The sequence below is a fragment of the Rhinoderma darwinii genome, chromosome 4, assembly GCF_050947455.1.
Source record: "Rhinoderma darwinii isolate aRhiDar2 chromosome 4, aRhiDar2.hap1, whole genome shotgun sequence".
NCBI classification, from domain to species: domain Eukaryota; kingdom Metazoa; phylum Chordata; class Amphibia; order Anura; family Rhinodermatidae; genus Rhinoderma; species Rhinoderma darwinii.
In genome coordinates, this window is record NC_134690.1 from 130577589 (window position 1) to 130596087 (window position 18499).

General features: G+C 43.7%; 28 non-coding genes across 28 annotated transcripts; all 28 read right to left on the minus strand.

Annotated features, from left to right (window-relative positions):
• Window positions 1–807: 807 nt before the first annotated feature.
• On the minus strand, window positions 808–916 carry TRNAL-CAA (transfer RNA leucine (anticodon CAA)). Its single transcript has 2 exons — window positions 879–916; window positions 808–853 (listed from the first exon to the last, which is right to left on the minus strand). It is a non-coding gene; the product is annotated as a tRNA-Leu (tRNA).
• A 409-nt stretch (window positions 917–1325) lies between these two features.
• TRNAL-CAA (transfer RNA leucine (anticodon CAA)) lies at window positions 1326–1434 on the minus strand. The gene is made up of 2 exons: window positions 1397–1434; window positions 1326–1371 (listed from the first exon to the last, which is right to left on the minus strand). It is a non-coding gene; the product is annotated as a tRNA-Leu (tRNA).
• Window positions 1435–1843: 409 nt separating this feature from the next.
• TRNAL-CAA (transfer RNA leucine (anticodon CAA)) lies at window positions 1844–1952 on the minus strand. Its single transcript has 2 exons — window positions 1915–1952; window positions 1844–1889 (listed from the first exon to the last, which is right to left on the minus strand). It is a non-coding gene; the product is annotated as a tRNA-Leu (tRNA).
• A 409-nt stretch (window positions 1953–2361) lies between these two features.
• TRNAL-CAA (transfer RNA leucine (anticodon CAA)) lies at window positions 2362–2470 on the minus strand. The gene is made up of 2 exons: window positions 2433–2470; window positions 2362–2407 (listed from the first exon to the last, which is right to left on the minus strand). It is a non-coding gene; the product is annotated as a tRNA-Leu (tRNA).
• A 409-nt stretch (window positions 2471–2879) lies between these two features.
• TRNAL-CAA (transfer RNA leucine (anticodon CAA)) lies at window positions 2880–2988 on the minus strand. Its single transcript has 2 exons — window positions 2951–2988; window positions 2880–2925 (listed from the first exon to the last, which is right to left on the minus strand). It is a non-coding gene; the product is annotated as a tRNA-Leu (tRNA).
• Window positions 2989–3397: 409 nt separating this feature from the next.
• Window positions 3398–3506, minus strand: TRNAL-CAA (transfer RNA leucine (anticodon CAA)). The gene is made up of 2 exons: window positions 3469–3506; window positions 3398–3443 (listed from the first exon to the last, which is right to left on the minus strand). It is a non-coding gene; the product is annotated as a tRNA-Leu (tRNA).
• A 409-nt stretch (window positions 3507–3915) lies between these two features.
• Window positions 3916–4024, minus strand: TRNAL-CAA (transfer RNA leucine (anticodon CAA)). The gene is made up of 2 exons: window positions 3987–4024; window positions 3916–3954 (listed from the first exon to the last, which is right to left on the minus strand). It is a non-coding gene; the product is annotated as a tRNA-Leu (tRNA).
• A 409-nt stretch (window positions 4025–4433) lies between these two features.
• TRNAL-CAA (transfer RNA leucine (anticodon CAA)) lies at window positions 4434–4542 on the minus strand. Its single transcript has 2 exons — window positions 4505–4542; window positions 4434–4479 (listed from the first exon to the last, which is right to left on the minus strand). It is a non-coding gene; the product is annotated as a tRNA-Leu (tRNA).
• Window positions 4543–4951: 409 nt separating this feature from the next.
• Window positions 4952–5060, minus strand: TRNAL-CAA (transfer RNA leucine (anticodon CAA)). The gene is made up of 2 exons: window positions 5023–5060; window positions 4952–4997 (listed from the first exon to the last, which is right to left on the minus strand). It is a non-coding gene; the product is annotated as a tRNA-Leu (tRNA).
• Window positions 5061–5996: 936 nt separating this feature from the next.
• On the minus strand, window positions 5997–6105 carry TRNAL-CAA (transfer RNA leucine (anticodon CAA)). The gene is made up of 2 exons: window positions 6068–6105; window positions 5997–6042 (listed from the first exon to the last, which is right to left on the minus strand). It is a non-coding gene; the product is annotated as a tRNA-Leu (tRNA).
• Window positions 6106–6514: 409 nt separating this feature from the next.
• Window positions 6515–6623, minus strand: TRNAL-CAA (transfer RNA leucine (anticodon CAA)). Its single transcript has 2 exons — window positions 6586–6623; window positions 6515–6560 (listed from the first exon to the last, which is right to left on the minus strand). It is a non-coding gene; the product is annotated as a tRNA-Leu (tRNA).
• A 409-nt stretch (window positions 6624–7032) lies between these two features.
• TRNAL-CAA (transfer RNA leucine (anticodon CAA)) lies at window positions 7033–7141 on the minus strand. Its single transcript has 2 exons — window positions 7104–7141; window positions 7033–7078 (listed from the first exon to the last, which is right to left on the minus strand). It is a non-coding gene; the product is annotated as a tRNA-Leu (tRNA).
• A 409-nt stretch (window positions 7142–7550) lies between these two features.
• Window positions 7551–7659, minus strand: TRNAL-CAA (transfer RNA leucine (anticodon CAA)). The gene is made up of 2 exons: window positions 7622–7659; window positions 7551–7596 (listed from the first exon to the last, which is right to left on the minus strand). It is a non-coding gene; the product is annotated as a tRNA-Leu (tRNA).
• A 409-nt stretch (window positions 7660–8068) lies between these two features.
• TRNAL-CAA (transfer RNA leucine (anticodon CAA)) lies at window positions 8069–8177 on the minus strand. The gene is made up of 2 exons: window positions 8140–8177; window positions 8069–8114 (listed from the first exon to the last, which is right to left on the minus strand). It is a non-coding gene; the product is annotated as a tRNA-Leu (tRNA).
• Window positions 8178–8586: 409 nt separating this feature from the next.
• Window positions 8587–8695, minus strand: TRNAL-CAA (transfer RNA leucine (anticodon CAA)). Its single transcript has 2 exons — window positions 8658–8695; window positions 8587–8632 (listed from the first exon to the last, which is right to left on the minus strand). It is a non-coding gene; the product is annotated as a tRNA-Leu (tRNA).
• A 409-nt stretch (window positions 8696–9104) lies between these two features.
• Window positions 9105–9213, minus strand: TRNAL-CAA (transfer RNA leucine (anticodon CAA)). The gene is made up of 2 exons: window positions 9176–9213; window positions 9105–9150 (listed from the first exon to the last, which is right to left on the minus strand). It is a non-coding gene; the product is annotated as a tRNA-Leu (tRNA).
• A 409-nt stretch (window positions 9214–9622) lies between these two features.
• Window positions 9623–9731, minus strand: TRNAL-CAA (transfer RNA leucine (anticodon CAA)). The gene is made up of 2 exons: window positions 9694–9731; window positions 9623–9668 (listed from the first exon to the last, which is right to left on the minus strand). It is a non-coding gene; the product is annotated as a tRNA-Leu (tRNA).
• A 409-nt stretch (window positions 9732–10140) lies between these two features.
• On the minus strand, window positions 10141–10249 carry TRNAL-CAA (transfer RNA leucine (anticodon CAA)). Its single transcript has 2 exons — window positions 10212–10249; window positions 10141–10186 (listed from the first exon to the last, which is right to left on the minus strand). It is a non-coding gene; the product is annotated as a tRNA-Leu (tRNA).
• A 927-nt stretch (window positions 10250–11176) lies between these two features.
• On the minus strand, window positions 11177–11285 carry TRNAL-CAA (transfer RNA leucine (anticodon CAA)). The gene is made up of 2 exons: window positions 11248–11285; window positions 11177–11222 (listed from the first exon to the last, which is right to left on the minus strand). It is a non-coding gene; the product is annotated as a tRNA-Leu (tRNA).
• Window positions 11286–12730: 1445 nt separating this feature from the next.
• On the minus strand, window positions 12731–12839 carry TRNAL-CAA (transfer RNA leucine (anticodon CAA)). The gene is made up of 2 exons: window positions 12802–12839; window positions 12731–12776 (listed from the first exon to the last, which is right to left on the minus strand). It is a non-coding gene; the product is annotated as a tRNA-Leu (tRNA).
• Window positions 12840–14097: 1258 nt separating this feature from the next.
• TRNAL-CAA (transfer RNA leucine (anticodon CAA)) lies at window positions 14098–14206 on the minus strand. The gene is made up of 2 exons: window positions 14169–14206; window positions 14098–14143 (listed from the first exon to the last, which is right to left on the minus strand). It is a non-coding gene; the product is annotated as a tRNA-Leu (tRNA).
• A 409-nt stretch (window positions 14207–14615) lies between these two features.
• On the minus strand, window positions 14616–14724 carry TRNAL-CAA (transfer RNA leucine (anticodon CAA)). Its single transcript has 2 exons — window positions 14687–14724; window positions 14616–14661 (listed from the first exon to the last, which is right to left on the minus strand). It is a non-coding gene; the product is annotated as a tRNA-Leu (tRNA).
• A 409-nt stretch (window positions 14725–15133) lies between these two features.
• TRNAL-CAA (transfer RNA leucine (anticodon CAA)) lies at window positions 15134–15242 on the minus strand. The gene is made up of 2 exons: window positions 15205–15242; window positions 15134–15179 (listed from the first exon to the last, which is right to left on the minus strand). It is a non-coding gene; the product is annotated as a tRNA-Leu (tRNA).
• Window positions 15243–15651: 409 nt separating this feature from the next.
• TRNAL-CAA (transfer RNA leucine (anticodon CAA)) lies at window positions 15652–15760 on the minus strand. Its single transcript has 2 exons — window positions 15723–15760; window positions 15652–15697 (listed from the first exon to the last, which is right to left on the minus strand). It is a non-coding gene; the product is annotated as a tRNA-Leu (tRNA).
• A 409-nt stretch (window positions 15761–16169) lies between these two features.
• On the minus strand, window positions 16170–16278 carry TRNAL-CAA (transfer RNA leucine (anticodon CAA)). Its single transcript has 2 exons — window positions 16241–16278; window positions 16170–16215 (listed from the first exon to the last, which is right to left on the minus strand). It is a non-coding gene; the product is annotated as a tRNA-Leu (tRNA).
• A 409-nt stretch (window positions 16279–16687) lies between these two features.
• TRNAL-CAA (transfer RNA leucine (anticodon CAA)) lies at window positions 16688–16796 on the minus strand. Its single transcript has 2 exons — window positions 16759–16796; window positions 16688–16733 (listed from the first exon to the last, which is right to left on the minus strand). It is a non-coding gene; the product is annotated as a tRNA-Leu (tRNA).
• A 409-nt stretch (window positions 16797–17205) lies between these two features.
• TRNAL-CAA (transfer RNA leucine (anticodon CAA)) lies at window positions 17206–17314 on the minus strand. Its single transcript has 2 exons — window positions 17277–17314; window positions 17206–17251 (listed from the first exon to the last, which is right to left on the minus strand). It is a non-coding gene; the product is annotated as a tRNA-Leu (tRNA).
• Window positions 17315–18241: 927 nt separating this feature from the next.
• Window positions 18242–18350, minus strand: TRNAL-CAA (transfer RNA leucine (anticodon CAA)). The gene is made up of 2 exons: window positions 18313–18350; window positions 18242–18287 (listed from the first exon to the last, which is right to left on the minus strand). It is a non-coding gene; the product is annotated as a tRNA-Leu (tRNA).
• Window positions 18351–18499: the final 149 nt, after the last annotated feature.

An 18499-nucleotide genomic window follows, 5' to 3' on the forward strand; every position in this document is an offset into this window, starting at 1 on the left:
GTCTGCCCATTGCTTTCAATGGGCAGATGTTTGTCAGCGCTATTGAGGCGCTATTTTCGGGCGTAATTCGGGGCAAAAACTCCCGAATTACGTCCGTAAATAGGCCGTGTGAACATACCCTTACATTTACCAAGTGGGTTAGGCAGCTGCTTCCTAATATGCCACCGGAACAACGGAAGTGGATTGAGCCATGCCTCGTTCAGGTAACCCCAGTCTCACAATGGTGCGCAACTGGAGTCAGAAGTTATTTCCAGGAAGTGAGATGACTGACTTTATTGAACAAAATACTTGTCAGAAGTGAAATTTGAACCCACTCCTCCTTTCAGAGACCAGAACACCCAACTAGGGAAGAATTTTCATCTTGAGTCTGGCGCCTTGGACCGCTCGGCCATCCTGACATCCTGAGTATTAGGAGAGAAGACTGAAAGGTACATGCAATCACCCCGAATATACAAGTCATTTTGTTATTCAAGTACAAGTTTATTTCTCATCTGTTTGACTTTATTCAACTCTAAGATCATTGGCTCTTCTGGGTGACATAAAAGCTGACCGTCCTAGAAAGAAATGCCTTCTTGTTCCCACCTGCTAGAGTTTAATTCATGTTGGATGATATTTACAGGAATAAGACCAGCACACACTTACATTTACCAAGTGGGTTAGGCAGCTGCTTCCTAATATGCCACCGGAACAACGGAAGTGGATTGAGCCATGCCTCGTTCAGGTAACCCCATTCTCACAATGGTGCGCAACTGGAGTCAGAAGTTATTTCCAGGAAGTGAGATGACTGACTTTATTGAACAAAATACTTGTCAGAAATGGGATTTGAACCCACGCCTCCTTTCAGAGACCAGAACACCTGACCAGGGAAGAATTTTCATCTTGAGTCTGGCACCTTGGACCGCTCGGCCATCCTGACATCCTGAGTATTAGGAGAGAAGACTGAAAGGTACATGCAATCACCCCGAATATACAAGTCATTTTGTTATTCAAGTACAAGTTTATTTCTCATCTGTTTGACTTTATTCAACTCTAAGATCATTGGCTCTTCTGGGTGACATAAAAGCTGACCGTCCTAGAAAGAAATGCCTTCTTGTTCCCACCTGCTAGAGTTTAATTCATGTTGGATGATATTTACAGGAATAAGACCAGCACACACTTACATTTACCAAGTGGGTTAGGCAGCTGCTTCCTAATATGCCACCGGAACAACGGAATTGGATTGAGCCATGCCTCGTTCAGGTAACCCCAGTCTCACAATGGTGCGCAACTGGAGTCAGAAGTTATTTCCAGGAAGTGAGATGACTGACTTTATTGAACAAAATACTTGTCAGAAGTGGGATTTGAACCCACGCCTCCTTTCAGAGACCAGAACACCCAACTAGGGAAGAATTTTCATCTTGAGTCTGGCGCCTTGGACCGCTCGGCCATCCTGACATCCTGAGTATTAGGAGAGAAGACTGAAAGGTACATGCAATCACCGCGAATATACAAGTCATTTTGTTATTCAAGTACAAGTTTATTTCTCATCTGTTTGACTTTATTCAACTCTAAGATCATTGGCTCTTCTGGGTGACATAAAAGCTGACCGTCCTAGAAAGAAATGCCTTCTTGTTCCCACCTGCTAGAGTTTAATTCCTGTTGGATGATATTTACAGGAATAAGACCAGCACACACTTACATTTACCAAGTGGGTTAGGCAGCTGCTTCCTAATATGCCACCGGAACAACGAAAGTGGATTGAGCCATGCCTCGTTCAGGTAACCCCAGTCTCACAATGGTGCGCAACTGGAGTCAGAAGTTATTTCCAGGAAGTGAGATGACTGACTTTATTGAACAAAATACTTGTCAGAAGTGGGATTTGAAACCACACCTCCTTTCAGAGACCAGAACACCCAACTAGGGAAGAATTTTCATCTTGAGTCTGGCGCCTTGGACCGCTCGGCCATCCTGACATCCTGAGTATTAGGAGAGAAGACTGAAAGGTACATGCAATCACCCCGAATATACAAGTCATTTTGTTATTCAAGTACAAGTTTATTTCTCATCTGTTTGACTTTATTCAACTCTAAGATCATTGGCTCCTCTGGGTGACATAAAAGCTGACCGTCCTAGAAAGAAATGCCTTCTTGTTCCCACCTGCTAGAGTTTTATTCATGTTGGATGATATTTACAGGAATAAGACCAACACACACTTACATTTACCAAGTGGGTTAGGCAGCTGCTTCCTAATATGCCACCGGAACAACGGAAGTGGATTGAGCCATGCCTCGTTCAGGTAACCCCAGTCTCACAATGGTGCGCAACTGGAGTCAGAAGTTATTTCCAGGAAGTGAGATGACTGACTTTATTGAACAAAATACTTGTCAGAAATGGGATTTGAACCCACACCTCCTTTCAGAGACCAGAACACCTGACCAGGGAAGAAGTTTCATCTTGAGTCTGGCACCTTGGACCGCTCGGCCATCCTGACATCCTGAGTATTAGGAGAGAAGACTGAAAGGTACATGCAATCACCCCGAATATACAAGTCATTTTGTTATTCAAGTACAAGTTTATTTCTCATCTGTTTGACTTTATTCAACTCTAAGATCATTGGCTCTTCTGGGTGACATAAAAGCTGACCGTCCTAGAAAGAAATGCCTTCTTGTTCCCACCTGCTAGAGTTTAATTCATGTTGGATGATATTTACAGGAATAAGACCAGCACACACTTACATTTACCAAGTGGGTTAGGCAGCTGCTTCCTAATATGCCACCGGAACAACGGAAGTGGATTGAGCCATGCCTCGTTCAGGTAACCCCAGTCTCACAATGGTGCGCAACTGGAGTCAGAAGTTATTTCCAGGAAGTGAGATGACTGACTTTATTGAACAAAATACTTGTCAGAAGTGGGATTTGAACCCACGCCTCCTTTCAGAGACCAGAACACCCAACTAGGGAAGAATTTTCATCTTGAGTCTGGCGCCTTGGACCGCTCAGCCATCCTGACATCCTGAGTATTAGGAGAGAAGACTGAAAGGTACATGCAATCACCCCGAATATACAAGTCATTTTGTTATTCAAGTACAAGTTTATTTCTCATCTGTTTGACTTTATTCAACTCTAAGATCATTGGCTCTTCTGGGTGACATAAAAGCTGACCGTCCTAGAAAGAAATGCCTTCTTGTTCCCACCTGCTAGAGTTTAATTCATGTTGGATGATATTTACAGGAATAAGACCAGCACACACTTACATTTACCAAGTGGGTTAGGCAGCTGCTTCCTAATATGCCACCGGAACAACGGAAGTGGATTGAGCCATGCCTCGTTCAGGTAACCCCAGTCTCACAATGGTGCGCAACTGGAGTCAGAAGTTATTTCCAGGAAGTGAGATGACTGACTTTATTGAACAAAATACTTGTCAGAAGTGGGATTTGAACCCACGCCTCCTTTCAGAGACCAGAACACCCAACTAGGGAAGAATTTTCAACTTGAGTCTGGCGCCTTGGACCGCTCGGCCATCCTGACATCCTGAGTATTAGGAGAGAAGACTGAAAGGTACATGCAATCACCCCGAATATACAAGTCATTTTGTTATTCAAGTACAAGTTTATTTCTCATCTGTTTGACTTTATTCAACTCTAAGATCATTGGCTCCTCTGGGTGACATAAAAGCTGACCGTCCTAGAAAGAAATGCCTTCTTGTTCCCACCTGCTAGAGTTTAATTCATGTTGGATGATATTTACAGGAATAAGACCAGCACACACTTACATTTACCAAGTGGGTTAGGCAGCTGCTTCCTAATATGCCACCGGAACAACGGAAGTGGATTGAGCCATGCCTCGTTCAGGTAACCCCAGTCTCACAATGGTGCGCAACTGGAGTCAGAAGTTATTTCCAGGAAGTGAGATGACTGACTTTATTGAACAAAATACTTGTCAGAAGTGGGATTTGAACCCACGCCTCCTTTCAGAGAACAGAACACCCAACTAGGGAAGAATTTTCATCTTGAGTCTGGCGCCTTGGACCGCTCGGCCATCCTGACATCCTGAGTATTAGGAGAGAAGACTGAAAGGTACATGCAATCACCCCGAATATACAAGTCATTTTGTTATTCAAGTACAAGTTTATTTCTCATCTGTTTGACTTTATTCAACTCTAAGATCATTGGCTCTTCTGGGTGACATAAAAGCTGACCGTCCTAGAAAGAAATGCCTTCTTGTTCCCACCTGCTAGAGTTTAATTCCTGTTGGATGATATTTACAGGAATAAGACCAGCACACACTTACATTTACCAAGTGGGTTAGGCAGCTGCTTCCTAATATGCCACCGGAACAACGGAAGTGGATTGAGCCATGCCTCGTTCAGGTAACCCCAGTCTCACAATGGTGCGCAACTGGAGTAAGAAGTTATTTCCAGGAAGTGAGATGACTGACTTTATTGAACAAAATACTTGTCAGAAATGGGATTTGAACCCACGCCTCCTTTCAGAGACCAGAACACCTGACCAGGGAAGAATTTTCATCTTGAGTCTGGCACCTTGGACCGCTCGGCCATCCTGACATCCTGAGTATTAGGAGAGAAGACTGAAAGGTACATGCAATCACCCCAAATATACAAGTCATTTTGTTATTCAAGTACAAGTTTATTTCTCATCTGTTTGACTTTATTCAACTCTAAGATCATTGGCTCTTCTGGGTGACATAAAAGCTGACCGTCCTAGAAAGAAATGCCTTCTTGTTCCCACCTGCTAGAGTTGAATTCATGTTGGATGATATTTACAGGAATAAGACCAGCACACACTTACATTTACCAAGTGGGTTAGGCAGCTGCTTCCTAATATGCCACCGGGACAACGGAAGTGGATTGAGCCATGCCTCGCTCAGGTACCCCCAGTCTCACAATGGTGCGCAACTGGAGTCAGAAGTTATTTCCAGGAAGTGAGATGACTGTCTTTATTGAACAAAATACTTGTCAGAAATGGGATTTGAACCCACGCCTCCTTTCAGAGACCAGAACACCTGACCAGGGAAGAATTTTCATCTTGAGTCTGGCACCTTGGACCGCTCGGCCATCCTGACATCCTGAGTATTAGGAGAGAAGACTGAAAGGTACATGCAATCACCCCAAATATACAAGTCATTTTGTTATTCAAGTACAAGTTTATTTCTCATCTGTTTGACTTTATTCAACTCTAAGATCATTGGCTCTTCTGGGTGAAATAAAAGCTGACCGTCCTAGAAAGAAATGCCTTCTTGTTCCCACCTGCTAGAGTTTAATTCCTGTTGGATGATATTTACAGGAATAAGACCAGCACACACTTACATTTACCAAGTCGGTTAGGCAGCTGCTTCCTAATATGCCACCGGAACAACGGAAGTGGATTGAGCCATGACTCGTTCAGGTAACCCCAGTCTCACCATGGTGCGCAACTGGAGTCAGAAGTTATTTCCAGGAAGTGAGATGACTGACTTTATTGAACAAAATACTTGTCAGAAATGGGATTTGAACCCTCGCCTCCTTTCAGAGACCAGAACACCTGACCAGGGAAGAATTTTCATCTTGAGTCTGGCACCTTGGACCGCTCGGCCATCCTGACATCCTGAGTATTAGGAGTATTAGGAGAGAAGACTGAAAGGTACATGCAATCACCCCGAATATACAAGTCATTTTGTTATTCAAGTACAAGTTTATTTCTCATCTGTTTGACTTTATTCAACTCTAAGATCATTGGCTCTTCTGGGTGACATAAAAGCTGACCGTCCTAGAAAGAAATGCCTTCTTGTTCCCACCTGCTAGAGTTGAATTCATGTTGGATGATATTTACAGGAATAAGACCAGCACACACTTACATTTACCAAGTGGGTTAGGCAGCTGCTTCCTAATATGCCACCGGAACAACGGAGGTGGATTGAGCCATGCCTCGTTCAGGTAACCCCAGTCTCACAATGGTGCGCAACTGGAGTCAGAAGTTATTTCCAGGAAGTGAGATGACTGACTTTATTGAACAAAATACTTGTCAGAAGTGGGATTTGAACCCACGCCTCCTTTCAGAGACCAGAACACCCAACTAGGGAAGAATTTTCATCTTGAGTCTGGCGCCTTGGACCGCTCGGCCATCCTGACATCCTGAGTATTAGGAGAGAAGACTGAAAGGTACATGCAATCACCCCGAATATACAAGTCATTTTGTTATTCAAGTACAAGTTTATTTCTCATCTGTTTGACTTTATTCAACTCTAAGATCATTGGCTCTTCTGGGTGACATAAAAGCTGACCGTCCTAGAAAGAAATGCCTTCTTGTTCCCACCTGCTAGAGTTTAATTCATGTTGGATGATATTTACAGGAATAAGACCAGCACACACTTACATTTACCAAGTGGGTTAGGCAGCTGCTTCCTAATATGCCACCGGAACAACGGAAGTGGATTGAGCCATGCCTCGTTCAGGTAACCCCAGTCTCACAATGGTGCGCAACTGGAGTCAGAAGTTATTTCCAGGAAGTGAGATGACTGACTTTATTGAACAAAATACTTGTCAGAAGTGGGATTTGAACCCACGCCTCCTTTCAGAGACCAGAACACCCAACTAGGGAAGAATTTTCATCTTGAGTCTGGCGCCTTGGACCGCTCGGCCATCCTGACATCCTGAGTATTAGGAGAGAAGACTGAAAGGTACATGCAATCACCCCGAATATACAAGTCATTTTGTTATTCAAGTACAAGTTTATTTCTCATCTGTTTGACTTTATTCAACTCTAAGATCATTGGCTCTTCTGGGTGACATAAAAGCTGACCGTCCTAGAAAGAAATGCCTTCTTGTTCCCACCTGCTAGAGTTTAATTCATGTTGGATGATATTTACAGGAATAAGACCAGCACACACTTACATTTACCAAGTGGGTTAGGCAGCTGCTTCCTAATATGCCACCGGAACAACGGAAGTGGATTGAGCCATGCCTCGTTCAGGTAACCCCAGTCTCACAATGGTGCGCAACTGGAGTCAGAAGTTATTTCCAGGAAGTGAGATGACTGACTTTATTGAACAAAATACTTGTCAGAAGTGGGATTTGAACCCACGCCTCCTTTCAGAGACCAGAACACCCAACTAGGGAAGAATTTTCATCTTGAGTCTGGCGCCTTGGACCGCTCTGCCATCCTGACATCCTGAGTATTAGGAGAGAAGACTGAAAGGTACATGCAATCACCCCGAATATACAAGTCATTTTGTTATTCAAGTACAAGTTTATTTCTCATCTGTTTGACTTTATTCAACTCTAAGATCATTGGCTCTTCTGGGTGACATAAAAGCTGACCGTCCTAGAAAGAAATGCCTTCTTGTTCCCACCTGCTAGAGTTTAATTCATGTTGGATGATATTTACAGGAATAAGAGCAGCACACACTTACATTTACCAAGTGGGTTAGGCAGCTGCTTCCTAATATGCCACCGGAACAACGGAAGTGGATTGAGCCATGACTCGTTCAGGTAACCCCAGTCTCACCATGGTGCGCAACTGGAGTCAGAAGTTATTTCCAGGAAGTGAGATGACTGACTTTATTGAACAAAATACTTGTCAGAAGTGGGATTTGAACCCACACCTCCTTTCAGAGACCAGAACACCCAACTAGGGAAGAATTTTCATCTTGAGTCTGGCGCCTTGGACCGCTCGGCCATCCTGACATCCTGAGTATTAGGAGAGAAGACTGAAAGGTACATGCAATCACCCCGAATATACAAGTCATTTTGTTATTCAAGTACAAGTTTATTTCTCATCTGTTTGACTTTATTCAACTCTAAGATCATTGGCTCTTCTGGGTGACATAAAAGCTGACCGTCCTAGAAAGAAATGCCTTCTTGTTCCCACCTGCTAGAGTTTAATTCATGTTGGATGATATTTACAGGAATAAGACCAGCACACACTTACATTTACCAAGTGGGTTAGGCAGCTGCTTCCTAATATGCCACCGGAACAACGGAAGTGGATTGAGCCATGCCTCGTTCAGGTAACCCCAGTCTCACAATGGTGCGCAACTGGAGTCAGAAGTTATTTCCAGGAAGTGAGATGACTGACTTTATTGAACAAAATACTTGTCAGAAGTGGGATTTGAACCCACGCCTCCTTTCAGAGACCAGAACACCCGACTAGGGAAGAATTTTCATCTTGAGTCTGGCGCCTTGGACCGCTCGGCCATCCTGACATCCTGAGTATTAGGAGAGAAGACTGAAAGGTACATGCAATCACCCCGAATATACAAGTCATTTTGTTATTCAAGTACAAGTTTATTTCTCATCTGTTTGACTTTATTCAATTCTAAGATCATTGGCTCCTCTGGGTGACATAAAAGCTGACCGTCCTAGAAAGAAATGCCTTCTTGTTCCCACCTGCTAGAGTTTTCTTCATGTTGGATGATATTTACAGGAATAAGACCAGCACACACTTACATTTACCAAGTGGGTTAGGCAGCTGCTTCCTAATATGCCACCGGAACAACGGAAGTGGATTGAGCCATGCCTCGTTCAGGTAACCCCATTCTCACAATGGTGCGCAACTGGAGTCAGAAGTTATTTCCAGGAAGTGAGATGACTGACTTTATTGAACAAAATACTTGTCAGAAATGGGATTTGAACCCACGCCTCCTTTCAGAGACCAGAACACCTGACCAGGGAAGAATTTTCATCTTGAGTCTGGCGCCTTGGACCGCTCGGCCATCCTGACATCCTGAGTATTAGGAGAGAAGACTGAAAGGTACATGCAATCACCCCGAATATACAAGTCATTTTGTTATTCAAGTACAAGTTTATTTCTCATCTGTTTGACTTTATTCAACTCTAAGATCATTGGCTCTTCTGGGTGACATAAAAGCTGACCGTCCTAGAAAGAAATGCCTTCTTGTTCCCACCGGCTAGAGTTTAATTCATGTTGGATGATATTTACAGGAATAAGACCAGCACACACTTACATTTACCAAGTGGGTTAGGCAGCTGCTTCCTAATATGCCACCGGAACAACGGAAGTGGATTGAGCCATGCCTCGTTCAGGTAACCCCAGTCTCACAATGGTGCGCAACTGGAGTCAGAAGTTATTTCCAGGAAGTGAGATGACTGACTTTATTGAACAAAATACTTGTCAGAAGTGGGATTTGAACCCACGCCTCCTTTCAGAGACCAGAACACCCGACTAGGGAAGAATTTTCATCTTGAGTCTGGCGCCTTGGACCGCTCGGCCATCCTGACATCCTGAGTATTAGGAGAGAAGACTGAAAGGTACATGCAATCACCCCGAATATACAAGTCATTTTGTTATTCAAGTACAAGTTTATTTCTCATCTGTTTGACTTTATTCAATTCTAAGATCATTGGCTCCTCTGGGTGACATAAAAGCTGACCGTCCTAGAAAGAAATGCCTTCTTGTTCCCACCTGCTAGAGTTTTCTTCATGTTGGATGATATTTACAGGAATAAGACCAGCACACACTTACATTTACCAAGTGGGTTAGGCAGCTGCTTCCTAATATGCCACCGGAACAACGGAAGTGGATTGAGCCATGCCTCGTTCAGGTAACCCCATTCTCACAATGGTGCGCAACTGGAGTCAGAAGTTATTTCCAGGAAGTGAGATGACTGACTTTATTGAACAAAATACTTGTCAGAAATGGGATTTGAACCCACGCCTCCTTTCAGAGACCAGAACACCTGACCAGGGAAGAATTTTCATCTTGAGTCTGGCGCCTTGGACCGCTCGGCCATCCTGACATCCTGAGTATTAGGAGAGAAGACTGAAAGGTACATGCAATCACCCCGAATATACAAGTCATTTTGTTATTCAAGTACAAGTTTATTTCTCATCTGTTTGACTTTATTCAACTCTAAGATCATTGGCTCTTCTGGGTGACATAAAAGCTGACCGTCCTAGAAAGAAATGCCTTCTTGTTCCCACCGGCTAGAGTTTAATTCATGTTGGATGATATTTACAGGAATAAGACCAGCACACACTTACATTTACCAAGTGGGTTAGGCAGCTGCTTCCTAATATGCCACCGGAACAACGGAAGTGGATTGAGCCATGCCTCGTTCAGGTAACCCCAGTCTCACAATGGTGCGCAACTGGAGTCAGAAGTTATTTCCAGGAAGTGAGATGACTGACTTTATTGAACAAAATACTTGTCAGAAGTGGGATTTGAACCCACGCCTCCTTTCAGAGACCAGAACACCCAACTAGGGAAGAATTTTCATCTTGAGTCTGGCGCCTTGGACCGCTCGGCCATCCTGACATCCTGAGTATTAGGAGAGAAGACTGAAAGGTACATGCAATCACCCCGAATATACAAGTCATTTTGTTATTCAAGTACAAGTTTATTTCTCATCTGTTTGACTTTATTCAACTCTAAGATCATTGGCTCTTCTGGGTGACATAAAAGCTGACCGTCCTAGAAAGAAATGCCTTCTTGTTCCCACCTGCTAGAGTTTAATTCATGTTGGATGATATTTACAGGAATAAGACCAGCACACACTTACATTTACCAAGTGGGTTAGGCAGCTGCTTCCTAATATGCCACCGGAACAACGGAAGTGGATTGAGCCATGCCTCGTTCAGGTAACCCCAGTCTCACAATGGTGCGCAACTGGAGTCAGAAGTTATTTCCAGGAAGTGAGATGACTGACTTTATTGAACAAAATACTTGTCAGAAGTGAAATTTGAACCCACTCCTCCTTTCAGAGACCAGAACACCCAACTAGGGAAGAATTTTACCCTTGAGTCTGGCGCCTTGGACCACTCGGCCATCCTGACATCCTGAGTGTTAGGAGAGCAGACTGAAAGGTACATGCAATCACCACGAATATACAAGTCATTTTGTTATTCAAGTACAAGTTTATTTCTCATCTGTTTGACTTTATTCAACTCTAAGATCATTGGCTCTTCTGGGTGACATAAAAGCTGACCGTCCAAGAAAGAAATGCCTTCTTGTTCCCACCTGCTAGAGTTTAATTCATGTTGGATGATATTTACAGGAATAAGACCAGCACACACTTACATTTACCAAGTGGGTTAGGCAGCTGCTTCCTAATATGCCACCGGAACAACGGAAGAGGATTGAGCCATGACTCGTTCAGGTAACCCCAGTCTCACAATGGTGCGCAACTGGAGTCAGAAGTTATTTCCAGGAAGTGAGATGACTGACTTTATCGAACAAAATACTTGTCAGAAGTGGGATTTGAACCCACGCCTCCTTTCAGAGACCAGAACACACAACTAGGGAAGAATTTTCATCTTGAGTCTGGCGCCTTGGACCGCTCGACCATCCTGACATCCTGAGTATTAGGAGAGAAGACTGAAAGGTACATGCAATCACCCCGAATATACAAGTCATTTTGTTATTCAAGTACAAGTTTATTTCTCATCTGTTTGACTTTATTCAACTCTAAGATCATTGGCTCTTCTGGGTGACATAAAAGCTGACCGTCCTAGAAAGCAATGCCTTCTTGTTCCCACCTGCTAGAGTTTAATTCATGTTGGATGATATTTACAGGAATAAGACCAGCACACACTTACATTTACCAAGTGGGTTAGGCAGCTGCTTCCTAATATGCCACCGGAACAACGGAAGTGGATTGAGCCATGCCTCGTTCAGGTAACCCCATTCTCACAATGGTGCGCAACTGGAGTCAGAAGTTATTTCCAGGAAGTGAGATGACTGACTTTATTGAACAAAATACTTGTCAGAAGTGAAATTTGAACCCACTCCTCCTTTCAGAGACCAGAACACCCAACTAGGGAAGAATTTTACCCTTGAGTCTGGCGCCTTGGACCACTCGGCCATCCTGACATCCTGAGTGTTAGGAGAGAAGACTGAAAGGTACATGCAATCACCCCGAATATACAAGTCATTTTGTTATTCAAGTACAAGTTTATTTCTCATCTGTTTGACTTTATTCAACTCTAAGATCATTGGCTCTTCTGGGTGACATAAAAGCTGACCGTCCTAGAAAGAAATGCCTTCTTGTTCCCACCTGCTAGAGTTTAATTCATGTTGGATGATATTTACAGGAATAAGACCAGCACACACTTACATTTACCAAGTGGGTTAGGCAGCTGCTTCCTAATATGCCACCGGAACAACGGAAGTGGATTGAGCCATGCCTCGTTCAGGTAACCCCAGTCTCACAATGGTGCGCAACTGGAGTCAGAAGTTATTTCCAGGAAGTGAGATGACTGACTTTATTGAACAAAATACTTGTCAGAAGTGAAATTTGAACCCACTCCTCCTTTCAGAGACCAGAACACCCAACTAGGGAAGAATTTTACCCTTGAGTCTGGTGCCTTGGACCACTCGGCCATCCTGACATCCTGAGTGTTAGGAGAGAAGACTGAAAGGTACATGCAATCACCCCGAATATACAAGTCATTTTGTTATTCAAGTACAAGTTTATTTCTCATCTGTTTGACTTTATTCAACTCTAAGATCATTGGCTCTTCTGGGTGACATAAAAGCTGACCGTCCTAGAAAGAAATGCCTTCTTGTTCCCACCTGCTAGAGTTTAATTCATGTTGGATGATATTTACAGGAATAAGACCAGCACACACTTACATTTACCAAGTGGGTTAGGCAGCTGCTTCCTAATATGCCACCGGAACAACGGAAGTGGATTGAGCCATGCCTCGTTCAGGTAACCCCAGTCTCACAATGGTGCGCAACTGGAGTCAGAAGTTATTTCCAGGAAGTGAGATGACTGACTTTATTGAACAAAATACTTGTCAGAAGTGGGATTTGAACCCACGCCTCCTTTCAGAGACCAGAACACCCAACTAGGGAAGAATTTTCATCTTGAGTCTGGTGCCTTGGACCGCTCTGCCATCCTGACATCCTGAGCATTAGGAGAGAAGACTGAAAGGTACATGCAATCACCCCGAATATACAAGTCATTTTGTTATTCAAGTACAAGTTTATTTCTCATCTGTTTGACTTTATTCAACTCTAAGATCATTGGCTCTTCTGGGTGACATAAAAGCTGACCGTCCTAGAAAGAAATGCCTTCTTGTTCCCACCTGCTAGAGTTTAATTCATGTTGGATGATATTTACAGGAATAAGACCAGCACACACTTAGGGTATGTGCACACACACTAATTACGTCCGTAATTGACGGACGTATTTCGGCCGCAAGTCCCGGACCGAACACTGTGCAGGGAGCCGGGCTCCTAGCATCATAGTTATGTACGATGCTAGGAGTCCCTGCCTCTCTGCAGGACAACTGTCCCGTACTGTAATCATGTTTTCAGTACGGGACAGTAGTTCCACGGAGTAGCAGGAACTCCTAGCATCGTACATAAGTATGATGCTAGGAGCCCGGCTCCCTGCACTGTGGTCGGTCCGGTACTTGCGGCCGAAATACGTCCGTCAATTACGGACGTAATTAGTGTGTGTGCACATACCCTTACATTTACCAAGTGGGTTAGGCAGCTGCTTCCTAATATTCCACCGGAACAACGGAAGTGGATTGAGCCATGCCTCGTTCAGGTAACCCCAGTCTCACAATGGTGCGCAACTGGAGTCAGAAGTTATTTCCAGGAAGTGAGATGACTGACTTTATTGAACAAAATACTTGTCAGAAGTGAAATTTGAACCCACTCCTCCTTTCAGAGACCAGAACACCCAACTAGGGAAGAATTTTCATCTTGAGTCTGGCGCCTTGGACCGCTCGGCCATCCTGACATCCTGAGTATTAGGAGAGAAGACTGAAAGGTACATGCAATCACCCCGAATATACAAGTCATTTTGTTATTCAAGTACAAGTTTATTTCTCATCTGTTTGACTTTATTCAACTCTAAGATCATTGGCTCTTCTGGGTGACATAAAAGCTGACCGTCCTAGAAAGAAATGCCTTCTTGTTCCCACCTGCTAGAGTTTAATTCATGTTGGATGATATTTACAGGAATAAGACCAGCACACACTTACATTTACCAAGTGGGTTAGGCAGCTGCTTCCTAATATGCCACCGGAACAACGGAAGTGGATTGAACCATGCCTCGTTCAGGTAACCCCAGTCTCACAATGGTGCGCAACTGGAGTCAGAAGTTATTTCCAGGAAGTGAGATGACTGACTTTATTGAACAAAATACTTGTCAGAAGTGGGATTTGAACCCACGCCTCCTTTCAGAGACCAGAACACCCAACTAGGGAAGAATTTTCATCTTGAGTCTGGCGCCTTGGACCGCTCGGCCATCCTGACATCCTGAGTATTAGGAGAGAAGACTGAAAGGTACATGCAATCACCCCGAATATACAAGTCATTTTGTTATTCAAGTACAAGTTTATTTCTCATCTGTTTGACTTTATTCAACTCTAAGATCATTGGCTCTTCTGGGTGACATAAAAGCTGACCGTCCTAGAAAGAAATGCCTTCTTGTTCCCACCTGCTAGAGTTTAATTCATGTTGGATGATATTTACAGGAATAAGACCAGCACACACTTACATTTACCAAGTGGGTTAGGCAGCTGCTTCCTAATATGCCACCGGAACAACGGAAGTGGATTGAGCCATGCCTCGTTCAGGTAACCCCAGTCTCACAATGGTGCGCAACTGGAGTCAGAAGTTATTTCCAGGAAGTGAGATGACTGACTTTATTGAACAAAATACTTGTCAGAAGTGGGATTTGAACCCACGCCTCCTTTCAGAGACCAGAACACCCAACTAGGGAAGAATTTTCATCTTGAGTCTGGCGCCTTGGACCGCTCGGCCATCCTGACATCCTGAGTATTAGGAGAGCAGACTGAAAGGTACATGCAATCACCACGAATATACAAGTGATTTTGTTATTCAAGTACAAGTTTATTTCTCATCTGTTTGACTTTATTCAACTCTAAGATCATTGGCTCTTCTGGGTGACATAAAAGCTGACCGTCCAAGAAAGAAATGCCTTCTTGTTCCCACCTGCTAGAGTTTAATTCCTGTTGGATGATATTTACAGGAATAAGACCAGCACACACTTACATTTACCAAGTGGGTTAGGCAGCTGCTTCCTAATATGCCACCGGAACAACGGAAGTGGATTGAGCCATGACTCGTTCAGGTAACCCCAGTCTCACAATGGTGCGCAACTGGAGTCAGAAGTTATTTCCAGGAAGTGAGATGACTGACTTTATCGAACAAAATACTTGTCAGAAGTGGGATTTGAACCCACGCCTCCTTTCAGAGACCAGAACACCCAACTAGGGAAGAATTTTCATCTTGAGTCTGGCGCCTTGGACCGCTCGACCATCCTGACATCCTGAGTATTAGGAGAGAAGACTGAAAGGTACATGCAATCACCCCGAATATACAAGTCATTTTGTTATTCAAGTACAAGTTTATTTCTCATCTGTTTGACTTTATTCAACTCTAAGATCATTGGCTCTTCTGGGTGACATAAAAGCTGACCGTCCTAGAAAGCAATGCCTTCTTGTTCCCACTTGCTAGAGTTTAATTCATGTTGGATGATATTTACAGGAATAAGACCAGCACACACTTACATTTACCAAGTGGGTTAGGCAGCTGCTTCCTAATATGCCACCGGAACAACGGAAGTGGATTGAGCCATGCCTCGTTCAGGTAACCCCATTCTCACAATGGTGCGCAACTGGAGTCAGAAGTTATTTCCAGGAAGTGAGATGACTGACTTTATTGAACAAAATACTTGTCAGAAATGGGATTTGAACCCACGCCTCCTTTCAGAGACCAGAACACCTGACCAGGGAAGAATTTTCATCTTGAGTCTGGCGCCTTGGACCGCTCGGCCATCCTGACATCCTGAGTATTAGGAGAGAAGACTGAAAGGTACATGCAATCACCCCGAATATACAAGTCATTTTGTTATTCAAGTACAAGTTTATTTCTCATCTGTTTGACTTTATTCAACTCTAAGATCATTGGCTCTTCTGGGTGACATAAAAGCTGACCGTCCTAGAAAGAAATGCCTTCTTGTTCCCACCTGCTAGAGTTTAATTCATGTTGGATGATATTTACAGGAATAAGACCAGCACACACTTACATTTACCAAGTGGGTTAGGCAGCTGCTTCCTAATATGCCACCGGAACAACGGAAGTGGATTGAGCCATGCCTCGTTCAGGTAACCCCAGTCTCACAATGGTGCGCAACTGGAGTCAGAAGTTATTTCCAGGAAGTGAGATGACTGACTTTATTGAACAAAATACTTGTCAGAAGTGGGATTTGAACCCACGCCTCCTTTCAGAGACCAGAACACCCAACTAGGGAAGAATTTTCATCTTGAGTCTGGCGCCTTGGACCGCTCTGCCATCCTGACATCCTGAGTATTAGGAGAGAAGACTGAAAGGTACATGCAATCACCCCGAATATACAAGTCATTTTGTTATTCAAGTACAAGTTTATTTCTCATCTGTTTGACTTTATTCAACTCTAAGATCATTGGCTCTTCTGGGTGACATAAAAGCTGACCGTCCTAGAAAGAAATGCCTTCTTGTTCCCACCTGCTAGAGTTTAATTCATGTTGGATGATATTTACAGGAATAAGACCAGCACACACTTACATTTACCAAGTGGGTTAGGCAGCTGCTTCCTAATATGCCACCGGAACAACGGAAGTGGATTGAGCCATGCCTCGTTCAGGTAACCCCAGTCTCACAATGGTGCGCAACTGGAGTCAGAAGTTATTTCCAGGAAGTGAGATGACTGACTTTATTGAACAAAATACTTGTCAGAAGTGGGATTTGAACCCACGCCTCCTTTCAGAGACCAGAACACCCGACTAGGGAAGAATTTTCATCTTGAGTCTGGCGCCTTGGACCACTCGGCCATCCTGACATCCTGAGTATTAGGAGAGAAGACTGAAAGGTACATGCAATCATCCCGAATATACAAGTCATTTTGTTATTCAAGTACAAGTTTATTTCTCATCTGTTTGACTTTATTCAACTCTAAGATCATTGGCTCCTCTGGGTGACATAAAAGCTGACCGTCCTAGAAAGAAATGCCTTCTTGTTCCCACCTGCTAGAGTTTAATTCCTGTTGGATGATATTTACAGGAATAAGACCAGCACACACTTACATTTACCAAGTGGGTTAGGCAGCTGCTTCCTAATATGCCACCGGAACAACGGAAGTGGATTGAGCCATGACTCGTTCAGGTAACCCCATTCTCACAATGGTGCGCAACTGGAGTCAGAAGTTATTTCCAGGAAGTGAGATGACTGACTTTATTGAACAAAATACTTGTCAGAAATGGGATTTGAACCCACGCCTCCTTTCAGAGACCAGAACACCTGACCAGGGAAGAATTTTCATCTTGAGTCTGGCGCCTTGGACCGCTCGGCCATCCTGACATCCTGAGTATTAGGAGAGAAGACTGAAAGGTACATGCAATCACCCCGAATATACAAGTCATTTTGTTATTCAAGTACAAGTTTATTTCTCATCTGTTTGACTTTATTCAACTCTAAGATCATTGGCTCTTCTGGGTGACATAAAAGCTGACCGTCCTAGAAAGAAATGCCTTCTTGTTCCCACCTGCTAGAGTTTAATTCATGTTGGATGATATTTACAGGAATAAGACCAGCACACACTTACATTTACCAAGTGGGTTAGGCAGCTGCTTCCTAATATGCCACCGGAACAACGGAAGTGGATTGAGCCATGCCTCGTTCAGGTAACCCCAGTCTCACAATGGTGCGCAACTGGAGTCAGAAGTTATTTCCAGGAAGTGAGATGACTGACTTTATTGAACAAAATACTTGTCAGAAGTGAAATTTGAACCCACTCCTCCTTTCAGAGACCAGAACACCCAACTAGGGAAGAATTTTACCCTTGAGTCTGGCGCCTTGGACCACTCGGCCATCCTGACATCCTGAGTATTAGGAGAGCAGACTGAAAGGTACATGCAATCACCACGAATATACAAGTCATTTTGTTATTCAAGTACAAGTTTATTTCTCATCTGTTTGACTTTATTCAACTCTAAGATCATTGGCTCTTCTGGGTGACATAAAAGCTGACCGTCCAAGAAAGAAATGCCTTCTTGTTCCCACCTGCTAGAGTTTAATTCCTGTTGGATGATATTTACAGGAATAAGACCAGCACACACTTACATTTACCAAGTGGGTTAGGCAGCTGCTTCCTAATATGCCACCGGAACAACGGAAGTGGATTGAGCCATGACTCGTTCAGGTAACCCCAGTCTCACAATGGTGCGCAACTGGAGTCAGAAGTTATTTCCAGGAAGTGAGATGACTGACTTTATCGAACAAAATACTTGTCAGAAGTGGGATTTGAACCCACGCCTCCTTTCAGAGACCAGAACACACAACTAGGGAAGAATTTTCATCTTGAGTCTGGCGCCTTGGACCGCTCGACCATCCTGACATCCTGAGTATTAGGAGAGAAGACTGAAAGGTACATGCAATCACCCCGAATATACAAGTCATTTTGTTATTCAAGTACAAGTTTATTTCTCATCTGTTTGACTTTATTCAACTCTAAGATCATTGGCTCTTCTGGGTGACATAAAAGCT